At 38.7% G+C, this 21884-nt stretch overlaps 1 long non-coding RNA gene across 1 annotated transcript; it reads right to left on the minus strand.

Annotated features, from left to right (window-relative positions):
- Nucleotides 1-568: 568 nt before the first annotated feature.
- LOC116412311 lies at nucleotides 569-19935 on the minus strand. The gene is made up of 4 exons (XR_004223658.1): nucleotides 19838-19935; nucleotides 16853-16910; nucleotides 15913-15981; nucleotides 569-1499 (listed from the first exon to the last, which is right to left on the minus strand). It is a non-coding gene; the product is annotated as an uncharacterized LOC116412311 (long non-coding RNA).
- Nucleotides 19936-21884: the final 1949 nt, after the last annotated feature.

The following is a 21884-nucleotide window of genomic DNA, read 5'->3' on the forward strand; positions in this document are numbered from 1 at the left end:
AAAGACCCCCGATTGCGAGTTTGCGCATGCGGGGAGGATGCACGCATGCGTGTGCGGGGGCCGGGGGGGGTGACGGACAGGGGGCGGCCTCGGGGTGCCCGTCTTACAAATCTGGCCCTGTTTGTAAATACTTATACATTATTACACAATATAATAATATGTAATTTTTTTGTTTGTAAATTAAATTTTCTGCTAAAGGGGTTCTTTCTGGCAGGTCAAATTACCTGTCTGTCTCCATGAAAGTTCTATTGTACACAACTGTACATCAACTTGAGAAAGGTATATATAAAGGTTAAAACTACCGAGAAGCACCATTTTGTCGGGCCCCAGACCCTAACTTTTGCTTTCCCTCTCGTAATGTTCTTTTGTAAAAAACACACGAGGCATATGCTTAACAGTTCCAAAAAAGGTGATGCCGAAAGCAACCATTCAGGACTGGCTGGGAGGTGAAGGTTAGAATCTGAAGGTTAGCAACTGAAATTGCTGAGGGGGCTAAAAAGTGGCCCTCTTTATAATTTATACATTTCTATTTCTATGTCAAAGAAAAAAAAACCCTGCAGAGACTGGCTGGATAATTAAAGATTTATTAAGAGTTTTCAGTTTTTGCTATTGGCTGCCCTCTAAAATCTATAAAGACAATTCTTAGTGTCCTGCAGGAAAAGGAAAAGAGCACAGATAGTCCTCTAGTATGAAGAAACCTGGATAAATGAACTTTGCACAGTGGTGCTTTTCTGCTGAAACTCCTTAAAGCCTTTGCTGTGCGTTCCAGACTTTAGGCTTATTTATCGCCACTGGATACAGCCGAAATATTTTTAAAAGCTCTCCAGGCTGTACCATTAGTCAGCAGCAGGCATAAAATGTGATGATGTCATTTCCAGAAAATGTCAAATATAAAGGCATCTGAGACAACAGAGCCTGGGAATAGATGCACTCAATGCACACTATAGCGCTGGGCTGAAGTCTCCAAGCCAAGAACACATGGCATAAAAAACAAAGGCCTGAGAAGTGTTCTTCTATTGGAGTTGGCAGTTTGGATGATAAATGTGATGACAGGCCAACATTGTGGCTTTTACTCAGCAGTATGTTCCCGAGTTCTCCAGTAGCTGAGCAGAAAAGGGAATCTTGAGCTGATTCTGAAGCAGTATGGGTCATCAATGAATAAATAATCCATGTGTAGGCACTGCTCCTAGTGTCAGGAGATGCTCTCTGGGAAGGGGATCTAAGGAAATTACTAAAAATGACTTAACTCTGATGGAATGTTTTAATTAACCTGAACCTGAAGGACAGTCCCCTCCTACAACACTGGCAGGCAGCTGGAAGGCCTAATTAGAGTTAACCCAAACTCTGTAAAGAGTTTGACTTTAGTTCATTGGTAATGAAGGGAATGCTGCATGCTGGCTGATTTCCTTCACTTGAGAGTTGCAGAAGCATGTCGGACACTCACAGCTTTGGTCAAGAGGGCATCATCTATACAGAGAGTTCTGTTACTGAAGTCTCATCTGAAAGATCACAAGAAATGTCTCTTAAAACCTTGCAGAGTTTTTTTTTGAGGAGAGGGGATTTATATTTTGATTTGCTTTTATTATTTCCCTTCTACATCTACAGACAATCCTCCTACTGTTTTATACTACGCCGCCAATTTACTGTAGTGGCATTAGGGAAAGTTGGCATCTTTTACCCTAGGGAGTATTTACAAGTAAGCAGTCCAATTTATAAGCTATTTGAATACTCCCTCACAATTTTGTACATATATGGGGCAAAAGGAGCAAAGTTCAGATCCTAGAGTAGATAGCTACAGATCAGATACAAAATAGGCAGGATGTAAACTTAGGAAATGTTTAATGGGGGATTTGCAGGGTAGGTGGAGATAGAGGGCAAGTTGTGAGGGGTAACAGGCTGAGAAGCATATGAACCTGAGTAATGAATGGTAATGAATAGTACAATGTTTTTATCAGGCCATATTTCCCAAGATGCTAGAGTCCATTTACTAGGTACAACTGCTGGAGTGCTAAGGGCTGCAACTGCTACTTTTTGTTAGAAAAGTCCCTACTACCAAAATGGTCTGAGCTGGACTGCAAATCTGTTGTGGGAGCTTAGTGCTGTCAGGTGTAAGGGAGCCCTTTATATACAGTAAAAGCCAGTTAATTTATTTATTTTTAAAGTAGTCCCTATTACCACAACAACTATTTTGGCAATAGGGTATTGACAATGTTATTTCTTATGCTTGCCCAGTTTAAGAAACATGTGTGTCCCACTAGAGGAGGAGGTTGCTGTGTTTCATCCAGTAAAAAGGCAATCTTTAAACAAAATGAAACTATCCCTTGCACCTGACTTGAGCAGTTGCGCCTATGTTTCTATCCCTCTGGCCAGCACCTTCTGCAAAATTTCGATGAAGAGCTGCAAGCATGGTTGGAGGAGGGCAAGAAATATTTTGTATAGGAACCCGATGATGTCATGTTTGGGCATTAATTAATGAGTTACCCCTGTACCTTAATTGATACTTTGCTGAGAGAATGACCTGATAACTCAAAAGGAGCAACAGCTTTTTAATTTCAACTGCATAATATAAATAAATGTAAATGTATTTACTACTTCTATGCAGATTGTTGGGTCCTGCAGATTGTTTGGTTCCCCAAATAATTTCAGTAGATCCTATGTATTTATTTAATCAGAGAAGGTCAAGCACAAAATACAGAAGCATTCGGTAGCTCGGAGAGATCTCTACCCAGCTGACCATTACACGGTCTTCTTATTATGTATCATCCTATGGCAAACTTATGTGTCTTCATTTTATTGGTTAATAATCAATAAGTCATCATGATTAGACAAAATAAAAACATTCTATCAAATTTTCTCATTATACATATGTCAGCATCAGACAGCATCAGTTTATCAACGTCCCTTTTTTATCTTGATAGTCTCAAACTGATAAATCACATATACTCAAGCTACTAATATCAAGTTACTAATGGATATATGCAGATATATATTGATTTATCACAATTGCTATGCTGTTACATTAATAAGTGGCCATCCAAAGGGCTCTTGTGGCCCTAGGCCTTAACAATCTAGTTCTTCTCTTCAATATCCTCATGTTACTTTAAGCTCTGTTTGTGAGTCTATGCACCCTTGCAGAGTCAGACTTACTAAGCCATGTCTGCTGCAGCCTCTAGGCGCCAGGCCTGACAATGTTGTGACGACTCCAGAGAGAGTGCGCTGACAGGGATACTGTCTGTGGCTGAATGACAGCTCTGGCTGGGAGCCAGTAAAGTAGACACTTTCAGGGAAGGGTCTGATAAAACTCTAGCTTGGCTATCACTAATATTGCAAGCTTAGCAACTGTGCAAAATGTGAACAAGCCTTCTTCCCTTTATAGCCAATACTGCTTGCATTATATCTAAATATAATATATTAAAATGTAAGTTTATTATATTTTATGGCAAAACTGTTATTGCCTTGGGCTATTTTTTAAAGTGTATATTCAGTAAGTCCTGTAGAGTATATGGAAAGTATTGCTCCATGCCAAAGCAAATGGTTTTAAAGCTGCACCATTACTAAGATATTAACACTTACAAGAGTGGTGTGTGGATGAGAAGTCACAGGTAGCAAATAACAAAGGCATAATAGTTATCTTTGCTGTAGGTTCAATGAACATTAGGCTTTAGGTCATTGCACCCATTACATGTTCCTTTGGTTTTTTACTGATGAATAAAAATACAGTACCTTTACATTTACAAAATTCTTTTCCATGCTTTAACAATTTGTTACAGTGTAGAAAATATTTTTTTATCCTGACCTCAGTGCTCCATTAATGTATTTATTAATTAATTTTAATACAATGTAATTTACCTGGTGCTTAGAAGACTCATTTGGGTGTTGGAGTGGGATATTGCCACTGAGCTCTAACACTCCATTGAGCAGTTGAACACATTTTTATTAACACTAACACAATGCTCAACCAACAAACAAATTTACTCCAAGACATTTTTGTGAACCACTTATTAAAATCCCATATGAATCATACAAGGGCACTTAGCAAACTTTTTTCTCACCACTTAATACATTTAGTCCAGGTGCCTTGTCTCAGACCCTTTGCTTGCGGAGATGCTTTCTTAAATACACTTTAAAACTTGTGCAAATATGGCCACTCCAATGGCCCTGGTGGAGTGCCCCAAACCCATAGCTAGGGTAAATTGGGCAGACCAGCAGAACTGCAACATCAGACGGACATGCACTCCGGGACCCAGTAGAAGCATTATTGTTTTATGAGCGAAATGTGCATCACTCCCTCTCAGGGGAGTAGCAATCGAATGGTACTTAGTGGCAGCAGATATGCCTGAGGTGTGAGCAACTGCATAATACAGAGGCAAATTCTACTTGAGGTGTAGAACACCAGGGGAGAATAGTGTTTTACTCGTGTCCTGGTTAAGTTTTCCATAGTGGGGCAGGGATAGAGGTGAGTCTGATCCCACCTGACTCTACGTTGCCCTACATTAGTTTAGTTCCTCACCGAAAACTCTGCAATAATAGGTTCACACATGATTAGTGTCACAGAGATTTGTGGCAAAACCCAACTGTTGCGCTCTAGGCAGGTGCCTCTTCTGCCTATCCCTAGTTCAGGCCCTGTTGTGGGAGGTGCACTCAAACTTCGTCTGCAACATACACAGCATTTAACAAGACACTGGTTTCTAGACATTGTATGGGCACTATAGCACCGACTCTGCTGGAGACACAGATTCTAACTGCCTCTTAACTGTGTCACAAACATGCAAAAGGGCAGCAGATCTGATACTGGTTACCCACAAAGCATTGTAAGGATCATGCTTGTCCACACCAATGGCCCAGGCACAATTTATTTAGTGTGCCACCAGTTGATCGAAGATCTGTTAGATAAACTCACCACTGAATAGAGAAGGAACTTGGCTGTAGCAAACAATGCCAGGCAGCAGCTGCTAGAGGAAACAAGGTTTTTAGCTGTATTAGAAGGTGCATAGACTTCCGGGAGGAGGGGTTACTCTTCCACTTTACAGAGCGCTGGTAAGGCCCCATCTAGAATATGTTGTTCAGTTTTGGTCTCCAGTGCTCGAACAGGATATTATTGAGTTGAGAGGCTACATATAAGGGCAACTAAGTTGGTAAAGGGTATGGAAAGTCTCAATCATGAAGAAAGACTGGCCAAGTTAGGTCTGTTTACACTGGAGAAGAGGCACTTAAGGGGGGATATGATAACTGTGTATAAATATATAAGAGGATTATATAATAACCTCTCTAATGCTTCCAGCAGACACAAGGGCATCCATTCTGACTAGAAGAAAGTCTGAAAGGATTTTATATTGTGAGAACTGAGAAGCTGTTGACTGCCCTCCCTGAACCAGTCGTACTGGCTGATACATTAGATAGCTTCAAGAAGGGTTGAACAGTTGTTTTAGCAAGTGAGCAAATACAGGGTTATGAAAGAAAGTAAATAGTACAAGTTGATCCAGGGACTGGTCCGATTGCCATCTTGTAGTCAGGAAGGAATTTTTTCCCTCTCTGCAACCAATTGGAGAGGCTTCAGAAGGGTTTTTTTGCCTTCCTCTGGATCAACTAGCAGTTATATAGGTGTAAAAGGTTAAACTATGACCCCAATGCCTTGTAACTATGGCTGAATGACTGATAAAGCAGTTTATCTATTACCTTGTTGTGAGCTAATGGGTGGGGGTTAAAATACATTTTAGGGCTCTGGTACACGGGGAGATTAGTCGCCCGCGGCAAAACTCCCTGCTCGCGGGCGACTAATCTCCCCGAGTTGCCTTCCCCCTGCCATCCCACCGGCGAACATGTAAGTCGCCGGCGGGATGGCAGACGCGGCGGCGCGATTTCGCGCAAATCGCCGAAAAAGACTCGCCCTTAAAGAATTTTCTCCCAAGCACTGCCTGGTCCAAACTAACTCAGACAATGCTTCATAGAATTGCTAACCACTTTGACCTTATAAAAGTGTTGACACTAGTAGTATAATGGTTTTAGAGTTATTTGTATATATAACTGCTATTAAAAGCAGTGTTTATCTGTCCTATTTTCTTCTCTGCCCTGGTGGCTCTGGCATTTGAAACAATGTAACACAAGGCAGCAGACTGACAGACCTGACTTGCTGGAGAAAACTGGCACTTGCAACATTGTTTAAAAAGAAACAACCAGGAGTTCAGCAAATGCTGCTTTTAATAGCAATTACATTTACAGATAACTATTAACACTGAAAAATTGTAATCAATTCATATTGGAAAGTTGCTTAGAATTATGTTTTCTTTAGTAGGCAAATCTTATTTTTGGGGTTGACACGGCCATTAAAGGAATAGTTTACTGTTAAGCACTTCCATTGTGAGGGTCAACTAGAACTATTATCCTTATTTATGAGGATAAGGGCAAATTATAGAGAAACAGAACTATAACAGAGCCACTGTCTGAAGTGTCTGCTTGGTATGTGACATTCTGCAAAATTAAATGATTACAAAATTGCTTTCTATAGAATATGGGCAGAGGTTACAGCTATTAGTTTGGAGAAAGGTGCTATTTACAGTTATTCAAGGTTTTAGAGGATCACTCAAGTAAAGGTTATTTTCCCTGTCATTTTTGTAACTGGCTACTCACTAAATCATTTCATGTTACATTAGTTATTGGCCTTCACAAACTGCTGAACGGAGGCTTGCAAGCAATTGTGCACCTGGCATCCCTGGGTTACAGATAATTCAAAATTCAAGTTAATACATAAAAACTCAACCTACGTTTTATTAATTTCTATGGGATTTTAAGAAGTGTATTTATCATTCAGTGAATTCTAACTCTTACCCATTGATAAATATGCTTAAATAATCCCATATAAATGAATAGAATGTTTTTATGTATTAAACTCTAAACTCATATTTTGATAAATCTGAGTGATAAGTGACACGTATATAGTTGCAATAATTAGTGAAAACGGGCTCAGTTATAAGTGTAGTCCTTTATCTTTGAAATTTTTCATCTTGGCAGAAAAAAAGAACATCACATCTAATTTAAGTACATAGGTAAAGATTTGGATCATTTTAGCAGCATTTATCTATATACACTGTACTGCAATATAGTGTGATCCAGCTTGACATATACTTTATTATGTGATGGCCAAACAATTTGGCTACCAATCATACAGCATTCAGTGACATTGAAGGACACTGGTTACACGTACAGAGTACTGCGCCTAAGCATACCCTGCTTATAGAACAATTCAACGGTGTCAAATAAGCTCCTTTTGGGTTGTTACAAATTTACAATTTTCTAAAAACTTTTAGCTGACTCAACACCACAGTCTCTTTATTATCATTATCTGTCAATGTCAAGGCATAGACAATAATAAACAGAGCATAAAAATACACACAACCCACAGAGATGATTGTTTATATTTAAGCATATGTATTCTCATTTACAAAATCATATATTATGTATTATAACTTCAGGATATCTAGTGTACTGGTGAGGGTACTGGCCTCAGCGCTTTATGGGGTACATAAAAGAAACTAGAGCCAAGTGAGTCAAGGGGGTTGAACTGTTTTCTGCACTACAGAGATGTGGTACATTGTAGTGAACGTGTGTAGGTTGTCTAGGGCTCTGTGCTGTACTGTGTGAATACCTGATGTAAATCAGGGTCTGGGAAATGAACAAACAACAGCTTGCTTTTTACAAGCCTTTACAACAGGGATTCCCAACCTTTTTTACCCGGGAGCCACACTCAAATGTAAAAAGAGTTGGGGAGCAACACAAGCATGAAAAAATGTTCATGAGGTGCCAAATAAGGGCTGTGATTGGCTATTTGGTAGCCCCTATGGGGACTGGCAGCCTACAGGAGGCTCTGTGTGGCAGTACACTCGGCCTTTATGTCCCCAAAACTTGCCTCCAAGTCAGAAAATAAAAAATGAGCACCTGCTTTAAAGCAACTGAGAGCAACATCCAAGGGGTTGGGGAGCAACATGTTGTACACGAACCACTGGTTGGGGATCACTGTTTTACAAACACAAGCAGGTTCCTGTTAGCATGGATTTTCTGACAGCATAAAACAGCACTGAAGAGCACAAGAGCATGTAGGCAGTGCTGTATTTGTCGGGGCAGCTGCGGGTCTCTGTGCTCTGAGAAAACACTGCACCATGCAAAGGATATAAAGAAAACAACATTTTAATAGGGAAGTTCACCTGTTGCACTGGAAGGACTTTGCAAAAGAAGTACTTTCCCAAATATATTAATGTATCAAAATGGATCCAAATCACACTGATTAAAGCATTTGTCTCCCAAAACAATGATTGGACCAATGCAGTCCTCACCAGGCTTGATAAATATTTAGCTGTTTTTAGACAGATATTGATTGGGCAGCCACAAAATGGTTCCTGATAGGACAAAGCCACATGTGGTGTTTAGTATCCTGCATTTTTTTCCAGCAACAAAACGCCAGGAAATGACTTGAAATTGTGGGTGCTGGGGATTGCCACAGGTAGAACACTTACTCCAGACATGTACAAAGGAACTTCTTCAAAATGTCAGTGTTTTACCTGCAGTGATTCGCAGCCCCACAAAGGCAAGGAATTTTTGGATGTTTTGTCACCATGACAAAATGCAGGAGAACATTTCCCTTTGATTACATTGCAACAGAAAGCAGCATGCCCATAGCACAAATATAACTTTAATGAACTAATATCTTTGTGGCAAAAAACTTCAGTTATCCCTTTATGAAATTGTAACCAAACCATGACAAACTACAAAGGCCAACGTTTAGAGCTACTTACCGTGCACCTACTGATAACTAAAAGAAGAAACAAAAAGGATTATTTATTATTGCCACAGCTGAAATTGCTAAAGCAATGAAGGGTGCACAATTTCAGCTCTTTACAGCTCATGCACACAGGGCAGTCCTTAGGGGTTGAGGATTCTGGGGCAATCTATTGGCCTTTTCAAGCTAATGGCCCAAGCCAGCTGCCCCTATTTGCTACCTGCTAAGGACAGCTCTATGTACATGGAGCATTGTAAAGGTGAAGGTGAAGCACACAGCGCCAGTGGGTGCAAGGGTACTTATCACCTCTTTTTAGTAATTTGTATAGATTCTATTTTATTCAAATAATTCAAATATTAAAAAAAAAATGACACTGGGTGTAAGACATTTTTACAGGAGTGCTACTTCAGTTTAACTGAAGAAAACTGGCTATAAAATAAAGCTGGCGTAACACTGATGAAACCTTACAAAACAAATTTACACAATATTGGTGCATGTATGGTGGCCACACAATGCCAAATGATCTCCAGGTACTATGGATGTTGGTTAGTTTATAAACTGGGCCTGTTTGCCGATGTTCTAGCAGCAGCGCCTCTTCACTTAATGTTGTACTGATCATTGGGGCCCGTTGGACTGAAGAAGCACAACAATAAAGCCATACTGTGATTGGCACCTCATACGGAATCTGTCCATTTGTCCCATCAGCCAATCCAGTGTTTGACTGGCTATACTCAGACTTCTACTGATCTACTGTCAGTTACATAGTTCTACCCGTGCGTGAATAAAATTGTGCATCAGTGAAAATGTGTGGAAATTGGTGCTCAGTAATAGCTCTTTTGGCTGGTATGTTATTCTGTGTCTGCCTTGCCTGCATGAAAAAGGGTTCCACATGATTGCATAGGAAAGTAAAGTTTATTTTTTCAACTATATTGTGTGAGTCCCTTGTTTCAGAGTTTTATGACACCTTAATAGTGATGAATTACTGTGAAAAAAAAAATCAGCAAATGAATGCAGGGAGCTAATACAGTGCAAGTTACAATGTTTTTTTTTTTACTCAGTCTTCTTCCTCCCCCTTCTCCTCTCTCCCTCTCTCAGCGTCTGTAAAATGGCTTTCATACACTCAAGGCGCCAAAGCATTTGACCCAGGTTATCCTAAGAGCCAGGGGTCTTTTATGCTCCACTAAACAGGCTGGAGCCAAAAGCTCCCCTCCTATTCTCTGGCTGTCAATCCAGGTAATAATCAAAAGGTCTTATCTGTAACCTATTAAGGAATCATTTTAGCTGTCTGGGCTCCAAGACCAAGCTGCTGGGGCAATCATGCATTTAACCTGCAAGAAGGGGAGAGACAGTAGCTGTTAACACCCCTGCCATTGCCCCCCCCCCCCCCCCCCCCCCAGCAGTTCTTTTCAATTTAACTGGCCCCATCTTTAAGATATCCAAGTCTGCTCTCCAAAGCAACTAGTTTTTTATGTAGCATTAAATGAAGACTTCATTAACTCATATTACCATGGTCTTTTTTTACAAGACAGCATATTTCAAAAAGCTACGCATCACTATGACAAAAAAGGCATTTCTAGTTACTGACACCCTCATCATGTAAGTAAGAAAAGTAGTATGAGAATGTAACACAAGAATATTACATACAGTATACTATAAAATATGGTGCTATGATACACGGCTATATTACTGCATATATTACAGAATTCTATTACTCTTCTACACAATAAAAAAATAACCCCCTGTTGCACTGGCCCCCCCTATATACAAGTTTAATTTGGGTACAGGCCAAGTACTTTTATACGGTCATGGAACTACAAGATGACTTCTAATATCTTAATATTTTACAGTAAAGGGCACATTATTCATTATAATGCACAAAGTGAAACTTTGGACAACACATTTTTTTTCAAATAAAGCCTTTTTGTGTGACCCATGAACTTAGCAAAAATCGGCACTCACCAATCCAACAGCCAATGGCCGGGTGCTAACCCAAAGAATCCATCCAGTACATATAGGAAGCACTTACAGCTTCAGTGTCCAATAACTCAGTTATTTATTTAAGCATACTATCTACGCATTCCATCCACTCAGGATCGTCATCAGGATGTATATATGGTTGGGACATGTGTGCATGGTTGGTCTGTTAGTCAATTGCAGTCCCCGTGGCCCAAGGTACCCATTCTGGTTCTGTATCTATCTCTCTGTCTCTCTCTATCTACCCTACTAACAACTGAATTTAAATTTGGACATTCGTGCCACTTAGGCAGGAAAATCTCAGTTAGGGTTTTTGTGTTCTTCAGGACTTGCTCAGGCACCAAGTAATTGAATAAGTGAAACACAGGGCAGTAGAGAAAGATTTTGTCTCTCTTTAGAATAACAGATTTCACAATAAATAATAAATTAATAAACTCTGCTGGAACACATCAGCAGAATGGAAGGCTAGATGAGAGAGAGGTTTGCATGGTCCATCATTGACTGACAGGAGAGATAGGATGTTGGGTTCCAATGGCTGCTATATTTTATTTTCATTTTTTTAGCCAAATAATAACTGTCAAATCAAATACAGTCATGTGTAACCTGTAATGAATGGGACAGCATTCTGTTTAAGCTCTTTCAAGATAAAGATGACTGTGTGGATGACATTGTCATATATTGTAACATTCTATTCAAGACATCTATTGTGAATTGTATTAGCATCTGGACCTGAGGCTCAAATGGGCATATTAAACTACATATAAGACTGGAAAAATGTGCACTTACTGTGGGTAACTGTAGGATTCATTCTTCACCCTTGCTATCCACCCTTAAATTGGCTGGGGCATCATTTGGTACTGTAAATGACAACTATTAACTATTAAGTCATTATTAAGTGTACGTTTGCACAAACTATGTGCTGTGTATTCCCTGTATACTATGCACTACTGGGGGTAAGTACACATTGGTGATCCAGTAATTGTCATGCAGTTTTGAAATGAAAATAAATGTTTTTTTTTTGGCTTTAACAGATTCCTGGACCTGGTACAAATTTTGTGCCTTTTAATATATTACCCCCCTTTAGTTCTTATTGCGATAACAATACCATCTTTATTCATATGTAGCTATGACAAATTATACACAGGGCTGCATCCACTTTGAACCACAGCCTCGGATGCAAGGGGGTTCTTAGTATTAGACGAGCAGCTGACAAGGGGTTGAACCCAGGCCCAACAAATTAGATTCAAAATATATATACATATACAGCAGGACTGGGGATACGAGTGGTGGCTAAGGGTGCACATCATTGCTGATTGTGCTGGGGGTCTGTGTTATAGCAGTGAGATAAAAGTACAAGATGGCGTAACGTAACAGGTAACAATGGTTATATTTTTTCCTATGTATAGCGCTGCATAACTTGTTGGCCCTATATAAATAAATGGTGATAATTCCTTGCTACTTAATAGGTTCATTCTGGAATGGTGTCTGAGTGGATGAGAAGCTGCACCTCCACCTATTGCCAAATCCAGGTAGTGCACTTTACAGTTCGGTGACACCAAATGACCCTTCACGGGGATGGATTGCACTTGACTATGACACACAGTCTGTATTTAGTGCTCAGGTCATTTTGTGTTATGCTTGGCTCTGGTGACATCTGATTAATGAGTTATTTTTGGGTCTTTAGAGGGGCAATCGTTTTGTTTATACTTTTAAGTGTTCTGCATATAGTAAAGAGTTAAGGCATAAAATTTAAACACACAGCCATGAAATTTATGCAGATATAAAAAGTAAGCATATTCATTGCAGCATAATTACAAGGCCTGGCATAACATAAAAACAAACTTATGGGTTCATTAAATTTGCTAGAAGTATATTGCTTTGGCTTGCCAGGAGCATACTACACTGCGGCTCTCTCAGACTGTCAGTGAGCAATGAAGTTGGAGAACTGCTCATTCCCTGACTGGAGCTGAATAAGCTGAGCCCTGTGTTCATTTCCTGCATACACACAGCCTAGTACAATTTTTCCATAGGAACATTTATTTTGATGGTTTATTTGAAATCGGTCCATGGTCTGTCTAATCCATATTAATAGATATAAACTGAAGGGCTTTTGCATATATCGTTGTTTTATGTTTATTAAGACTCCGCTATCCAAAAGCCAGAAATCAGAAGAACTATACGGGCTTGTTTAAATGAGAGCTGCTTATCCATAGCGCATGAAGATAAAATTGAATTGTGAATCCACAAACTGTTTTTTTTTTTTTTTTTTTTTTTTTTAAATTCTGCAGTTTTCCTCCAAATATATTCATTTTTATTTAAAAAAATAAAACTGTCCACGGAAACAACCTGATGCTACAGAGAGCAACTGAATTAGAAATTCTATTCAATTAAAGTTATATTTATTTCCGTTGCTTTGATCCAAATTGCTGTTCAAAGAAAACCCAAACAAATAGTTATTATCTATTTATATATAAATATGTTACAGAGATTACACATCCTTCACATCAGTCCCTGCCCCTGTGAAACTTAATAAGGTCAATAAGGACAATTTTATCAAGAGACTGTTAACCTGCTTTGGTTCTTTTTGGGTGGAAACCCATACAGATACAAGGAGTACATACAAATTCTTTGCAGTGCTCTGGATGGAATCAGACCTGGGACCCTTTCACTACTATGCAGCAGTGATAGCTATTATGTCCAAAGTGTATCTAAGGGCAAGGGCACACAAAATGCACGACCTGCGCCTGGGCTTTGTAGCCAGGCAGAGAGAAGCGGATCCACTCCGCGCAGCTTCAGCCTCAGTGTAGCTACATTGAGGGGAGCTGAGTTTGGCTTGAACTCACATTCAGAAAAAAGGGAAAGCATGCATTTTTTGACCAATCTCTGCAAAAAAAAAAAAAAAAAGGGCGCAATGTGTGGGGCATTGTGCAAATAACTGTTTCAGAGCACAGAGACCTGCAAACAGCTTGAATCTCAAGTGGCATGTGTTAGGCCACACTAGATTCAAAGGCGGCAGGCGGGAGAAACATGTAACACAAGGCACAGAGCAGCAGAGGTGCAGGTCACATGAGGGCCCTGTCATTGCCTGCAAATGGTAATGTAATCCAGATGGGCAATTTTTTTTCCTAGATCCTATAGAAAGGGCAAGGCTTATGCAACGGAGATTTCTAAATATATAATAAACACCTCAGTTAAGAGAAGAAACCCCATGTGCTGTGTTCTATACGGATGTATAATTATTATGGACGTTTTCTATATAACTCATACTTTTGCTTATCTGGAAAGCAATAAGCATCCAGGATTTATTAAATATGCTCACATTTGTAGCACTTACACTGTCATACTGATGTTACACAGACTGGGGTTGCACTCCGTTGTGATAAAACAGAGCCCGGCTAACATTTACATGGGATGCGCACATGGACTAGGATCATCACCAGGCCAACTAATGGCACCTGCTCCAGCAGTTGGATGGAATGTGGAACTAAGTGCAACATTCTTAACATACCATTAGCACTGGAATGGTTAGTTATCAGTGTTAATGTCATCAAAAACCATCATGAACATTATGTTATTTTGTTGATATTTCACTAAATTGCTGGCCATATTTAGCATAGCAATAACCTGATCTGTGAATAGGAAATTTTAAACAGCTAAAGAATGAAAAAGTACCATTGGCACAATAGTATCTCTAGCTAATTGTAAACCATCTAGACTCCTAGCACCCAGGCACTCTAATTGCCCACTGGGGTTAATTTACTAACATAATCGATACATTGCACCAGTGCAGTCACCTTCAGCAATCAATCTACAGTTCAACATTTTGGGCTAGATTTATCAACGTTCGAGTCTGATTTTTTTTTTACAATTTGAGTTTTTTTTTTTTTGCGAAAAAAATTTGAATTATTAAGTGCAAAAAACCCAAATGTAAAAAATCCCCATCTAAAAGCTTGCCATTTTCTATAGTTGTCCTAGGCAAAGTCACACCATATTTTCAAACTTGAATTTTTTGAGTTTGTAATATCAAAAAAATTGAGGTATTCAAGATTTTTATAACGACAAGTTTGTCTTATTAATAAATAAACAATACACAAGTTTTTTTCGATTTAGAGAGAAACTCGAAAACTGATAAATAAGCCCATATGATTCCGAGTGTCATATACACCAAAACACCCATTCAGATGCACCGTCAATTTAGGAAAACCCAGTTTTAGGCTTACATATCTCCTAATCCTTCAGTAGCTTTAAGTCTTTGTTCTTTCTTAATTGTTGCTGACCTTGCCCCAATTTTGCTGCCTCAATCTGCTCACCCAATGTGACTCCTGAGCAGCCAACAATGACCTTAAACTCCCTGACTATTGATCCAGCCTTTTGCTTTAGTACACTGATTTCCTGATACTCCTTACAAGACAATGGTGAAGTGCTCTACTTCTTTCAATCCGTTTGGAACAGTAAATGTATCCCACCTGCCGTGGGTCAAAATGCATATGTAGTCCAAGAAACTGATGCACACTGTAGAGTTTGCGGTGATGCTACAAAGTGAATTTATTAGCTCATTTATAAGCATCAAACAAGGCCTCACTGGGCCCTTTATCAAGCCTGTAGGCTCGAAACATTGCCTTTTTTGATGTCTGCTTATAAATGAGCTAATAAATTCACTTTGTAGCATCACAACAAACTCTACAGTGTGTGGCAGTTTCTTGGACTTATTAGAAGACACACTGGGGTATATTTATCATGCTGTGTAAAAAGTGGAGTAAAGCATTACTAGTGATGTTGCCCAGGGCAACCAATCAGCAATTAGATTCCAACAGTTAGAAAAGCAAAGCATCTGATTGGCTGCTATGAGCACCATCACCAGTAATGTTTTACTCCACTTTTTAGACAGCATGATAAATATACCCCACTGTGTTCTTGTCTGAGCTAGTGCTATTTAAGTCACATGAACGTTAATTCTCAGCTACCAGACTACTAGTAGAGAGGGGATTGGGTAAAAATAAATGTATCTTCTTTATCGTGTTAATAATTTGCATTGATTGCATTTCTTTTTGTAATACCTGGAAAAACATGATTGTGAAAAAAAGTTTAGAAAAAATGCAATTGAAGGAAAGGTACTATCACTGGGGGGTGCCAAATGTTAGGCACCCCCATGTATTGTAATCACTTACCCCGGGCTGGTACCCCTGTTAGCAGAAAAATTCACCTGTGAGCGAGAGAACTTCTTTCTTCCAGGCCAGCTGAAAACATATTGGAACATCTGTAGCAGTAAAGCATTTGCTTGTAGCCTATGCTGAGATATCATAAAATGTCATACTGATATAGCAGCAGGCCTAATTTCGGAAGTGAATCCCCCTCTGCACTTCATTAATCACATTTAATTAATATATAGTTCTATTCTGAGATATAAAAATTGAATGACACCCTTCAGTTAATTGCAACTTGGTTCATCGTTAAATTCTCTTCTGTTCATATCATAATTATTGTGCAGAGCACATTCCATGCAGTGGGTATTATAATGAAAGGGATAATAAGGAATGTTTTCGTGCAATTAATGTATACATTTTAAAAGGGGAAATTCCATGTTTCTTTTCTTCACCTGCACTAATTATGTTATTAAGTTGAAATTAGTGAAAGTACCTAAAAAGGGAGGACAGGGGAAGAGAAGGAGGCATCGAAGAGCTTTTATGTTCTGCATGCCAAGAGATTACTGGAAAAAACGGTATTTTTTCCAATTTCTAAAGCATAGCACTCCTAATCAGCGGGCCATTAACTCTTCATTTAAATCTCTCTAGAATCCCTTGTATTTTGTTTCTTTATGCTTTTCAAAGGGGCCAGAAACTCTTCTCTGTGTAGCTCTTCTTTATGGATCAGGGGAGTGGAATCAGAGAACTGTACTATTAACACTAACAAAGCATTGTGATGTAAAGCAGTGCAGCATTAATACCTTTACTGCCTAAAGGTCTCAAATGTTGGCGCTGAGTTTTATATGGGAATTTCCATACATTATTTTATCCTTCTAGCACGGAAAGCACATTTAAGAATCCACCTGTGAAACTGGGCAGTTCCAAATAAGGCAAACTGGGAAGTGTACATGTTGGTAGTAATCACCTGTCTAAGGGTTTTTCCAGTGTGTTCCAACAGTTGTGGTTTCTTCTGTTTCTTCTTTCTGTAGAGCGTATGTAGAAAGTAGAAATGTTTAATGTGGAGGAATGTCTGAGCATGGATAATTACCTAAATTAGGGTCCTCGGGCTTTTTTGGCTGTTCATTCTCTGCTGTTATCTAGATAGTGTGTTGCGTAAGTGAAAATATTTCACCCCAAGAATCCTGAGGTTTATTTGCAAGTGTTTTCTCTCTCTCCTGAAAGGAAAGTGAGTAAAGGCTAACCTTGTTATATTGGCTATTCTGCTCAGATAGGCGATCTAATAAATATTCATGGATTTAACTTCCTGTTGATTTTAAGCCCACAGGACTAAGTCCTGCACGAATATCTGGTAGAATTATGTTTGGCTTCATTTGTGTAAAATAATATGTCTAGTACAGCTTATTCCAGTTACAGCTCAGCACATGATAGCTAAGTCGGATGTAATTCATTAAAATATTTTTTAAAATTTACATTTTAAGGTTTTTTTTAATAAGGTCGATTTTAAAGGGGAAAATTCATTATTATTGTATGAGTAAGAACCAAGAAAGGAAATAAAATGATTTGCAAAAGGAAGGCTATCACCCAACCTATAGAAGCAACAAACCAGTGGTTTGTGAGCAACACAATGTTGCGTCCAGTGCCCCCAAAACTGGTGCTTATGTTTGAATTCCTGGCTTGGCAGCAAGTTTTGGTTGAATAAAAACAAAATGTACTACAGGTATAGGATCCGTTATCCGGAAACCCGATATCCAGAAAGCTCCGAATTACGGAAAGCCTGTCTCCCATAGACTCCATTTTAATCAAATAATTCAGATTTTTAAAATTGATTTTCTTTTTCTCTGTAAAAATAAAACAGCGCTTTGTATTTGATCCCAACTAAGATATAATTAATCCTTACTGAATGTAAAATAATCCTATTTGGTTTAATTAATGTTTTAATGATTTCTTAGTAGACTTAAGGTATGAAGATCCAAAATACAGAAAGACCCCTTATCCGGAATACCCTTGGTCCCGAGCATTCTGGATAATGGGTCCTATACCTGTACTAACCAATAACCCCTGTAGGCTGATAGTCTGCATAGAGCCTACCAAATAGCCAATCACAGACCTTAACTGTCACCCCTATGAACTTTTATGATGCTTGTGTTGCTCATAACTCTTATTACATTTGACTGTGGCTCACAAGTAAGAAAGGTTAGGGATCCCTGCTTTATATTTTAGTTTAAATGTTGTATTAAGCCCACAAGAAATATTTTACTGTGATAGTACCAGTGAACCCATCAAACATATTGGCATACTAGTGGCAATGACCCACAGCAAAAATATTTCTAGAATTGTTGGAGTTGCCTAGGCATATATATTGGTACTATAGTTGCAGGGGGAAGAAGAGAACCAGGGGGTCCTTTCCTTCATAAATGATAAAATAACTGGTGAACACCGTCTTGCTGTCTTGGGGTTTGTAAAAGATTATGTCACAGATGGAATTCGTGCAAGAAATATAATGAGAATTATAGCCCCCATTTGAAGAGCATAAGGGGCTCATATACACAAATATTTGTAGATTGAGTGTACACTTAAGCAAAAAAAACTTATGCTATCAATAAGAGGCCTTAATTTATGAAGCCTGTCTCAACCAGGGGGAACAGCCGTTGCATTATCATTAAAATGCAGAAACTGGTTTCCGAGCATTGTGGTTGAAAAAAACAGGGATGGTATGTCTTGTGGCGGTGTCCCACTGGGCAGCGACAGCTTTACAGGCACAATCGAGTAATCTGATTATTTGTTTTTGCTCATAAAACTGCCATTGCACAGTATGACCAGTGGATCAGGTATTTTGACTACTGATCATGCTGTGGGGCAGAATTATAAAAATTTGAACTGGGGATTCCTGAGGGATTTCAAGCAGGTCAGATTTTATCACAGTTATTAACACTTTCCTGCCAGGGACGTCTTTTCTGGCAGTTCAGAAAAAAACTTTTAATAAACTGGAATATTTTTTAAAGCAATTTTAGTTTTTCCAAATGTGACAAATCATCAGAATTGTTTTGACTGTTGTTAATTTATAACCCATGCATAGCACACAAGTAAAATTATATCAATTACTATCAAATAAAGGCTTAAAATAAAGATAGCTAAGCTTCTCAAAGCAGTTAACAATGTGGGGCCAACTCCTTCAGGTTATCTGTGCAACAACCTGAATGTGCAACATGCTCAAAATCTATACTATCATCATCTTCATATATTTATATAAACACCAGTTACACAGCATTTTACAACAATATATAACAATTACAATGCCTAGTGGCTCTTCAAAGTGCAGTATATCCCCGTGTTGAACACTTCAGTGAATAGGGTTTTCGTTGCCTATTGTTTTATACATGACGTTCCCTTCTCCCTTTGCTGTGACTGTTCTGCTAGCAGGGGTCCATTATGCAGGGGGATTATCTGTGCACTAGTAATGTAATTGAACTTATGTGGAACAAGGATGTATACGTCACCTTTAAACAGTTCCAAACCTAGACAGGGTGCATGAGTTGACTACGATTCATTGCAGCTTGCCTTCAGCAGAACAAGTGACAATCCTTAAGTGACCTCTCTTGCCTCAGGCTCCGGGCACCATCAAACTACCCCCTACCATTTACACCACTATGGGAAACCAAATGATGTTTCTGTATCAATGAGGATTTCCCACTGGCATAATTACACATAGATTAAGAACAGTTGTACCCACCCAGTCACCATCTAGAGTTACATCTAAGGAAAGCATAAATCTCTAGATCTTTCTTTACACATTTGTGGACAAAATGGTAGGGTCCATCCAGAAATCAAATAGGGGTTGAATTACTGGCACAACAGTGCTTTTATACATATGTAACCTTCTTGACCAAATGTTAGATCCCCAAAAAAGTTTAAAAAAACTTTAGCTTAAAGCAATGCAAATGGTTCTTACCCATGAGGCTGGAATGATCTCCCTGATGATTTTGTGATGGCAGATCCCCTCAACATTATCTCTAGTAGCATGGAGAGTATTAAACTACTAGTAATTTAAGACCTAGGAATGTTAAACAAAAAAGTAAGGAAAACAGTATGAACAGAATTGAAAGAGAATAATAACACAGTGATTACATTAAAGGAACAGTAACACCAAAAAATGAAAGTGTATAAAAGTAACTAAAATATAATGTGCTGCTGCCCTGCACTGGTAAAAGTTGTGTGTTTACTTCAGAAAGTCTACTATAATTTATATAAATAAGCTGCTGTGTAGCCATGGAGGCAGCCATTCAAAGGAGAAAAGGCACAGGCACATAGCAGATAACAGATAAAACACCATTGTATTCTACAGAACTTATCGGTTATCTGCTATGTAACCTGTGCTTTTTCTCCTTTTTTCCAGCTTGAATGGCTGCCCCCATGGCTATACAGCAGCTTATTAAATAAATTATAGTAGTGTTACTGTAGCAAACACACCAGTTTTACCAGTGCAGGGCAACAGTGCATTATATTTTTATTACTTTAAAGCTCTTTAATTTTTTGGTGTTACTGTTCCTTTAAGCAGATAAGGGGGTGGTGCTGTAGTTATGAATAAAGATGCTTATTTACAATAAGTTGACAATTAAATTACGAATATGTCACAAATTAAATCCAACTTTGACAGTGAAAGGAACATTTTTCAGTTGTTTGAAAATAAATAGTAATAATAATAATAATAATAATAATAATGTAAATAACTTGTTTGGATGCCCCATAATATCAGGTGTCAGGTATCAATTAGTAGTCATCTGCTGTGTTGGACTAGGGTGTCTGGGGCCCACCAGAGCTGCAGCCCCACTCCAGTCCCCTGACCCAACATCAAGCACCCTTCTCCCCACCGTGTAGTTGTTAGGTGTAACTTGTGAGGTTTTAACTGTGTCATTTTATGTCTGATTTGTCTCCTATTCAGTTTTAAAGGAGTAGCTACATTATACTGGAATAATGGACTATATATATATTGTGCATAATAGTACTGCATTGAATCATAATTGTTATGTATATATAGAACCTGAACTGGGTGTAGTTCTAATCAAATGTCTTTGAGGAAGTGCCACTGTTATGCACGGAATGCATTAGGACAAATCAAAACATCTTTAATGCTGCGGTGTTTCCATTTTTAGTGCACCTTCAATAAATATAGAGTAAAGTAATCTCTGCTACACTGTTCTTCTTTTTGCCTTGGTGCTGATGAACTGAATGCCAATGTATTTATTTGTATATACATATACATGTGATTTATAGTGTCAAGTGTCAGTCTGTGTGTATCTAATAGGGCTCAGTGATGCGGAGAGATGCAATGATGGACATTTTACTTTTCCCAACCCAGATTATTAAGCATGTAGTGCATTTGTAGCTTTATATATTCCTAAATATAGTAGATTTCACAGACAGTTATATTACATACAAATTTGATGTCTGGTTTATCATAGAAAACAGATAAACCTGGAATGTTGAAGGTAGGCCAAAAAGAGCTGGGGTTTAGTGTAATTATTACAGCCCTTAGCTAAATTGAAGGTACTGGAAGGGAAGCAAAAATAAAACAATAGCCCATAATGTAAGCCCTGAAATTTCCCAAAGTAATCAAAAACGAATAAAAACTATCTTAGAAAAGGAAAGTGGTTTGGCGTCATGCTAATTATGATTCCAAACAAAACCCACATTTTCGTAAGCTCTATTAGCCAATCATCATGTTGGGCACATTCCTCAAATGGCAGTCAATTTACAGCAATCATTTAACTGTTTTTTAACAAGGCTGTCAGCTTCTATTGTTACAGCATTTTGGCTTTGGGTGTCAGTGGCATTTGTCTTTAGTGTGGTACTAGTTTTATATCTGTTAGTGACATTCAGAACAGACTGTACTCATGTTTTGCCCAGTTTTTGACCATGGAATGGTAGATTTTGAAACCACTCTTCTGACTCACTAGGCAGTCTGAAGGAGGCCGGGAACTGAAAATCAAAGTAGATTA

This window comes from Xenopus tropicalis, chromosome 7 (genome assembly GCF_000004195.4).
Source record: "Xenopus tropicalis strain Nigerian chromosome 7, UCB_Xtro_10.0, whole genome shotgun sequence".
NCBI classification, from domain to species: domain Eukaryota; kingdom Metazoa; phylum Chordata; class Amphibia; order Anura; family Pipidae; genus Xenopus; species Xenopus tropicalis.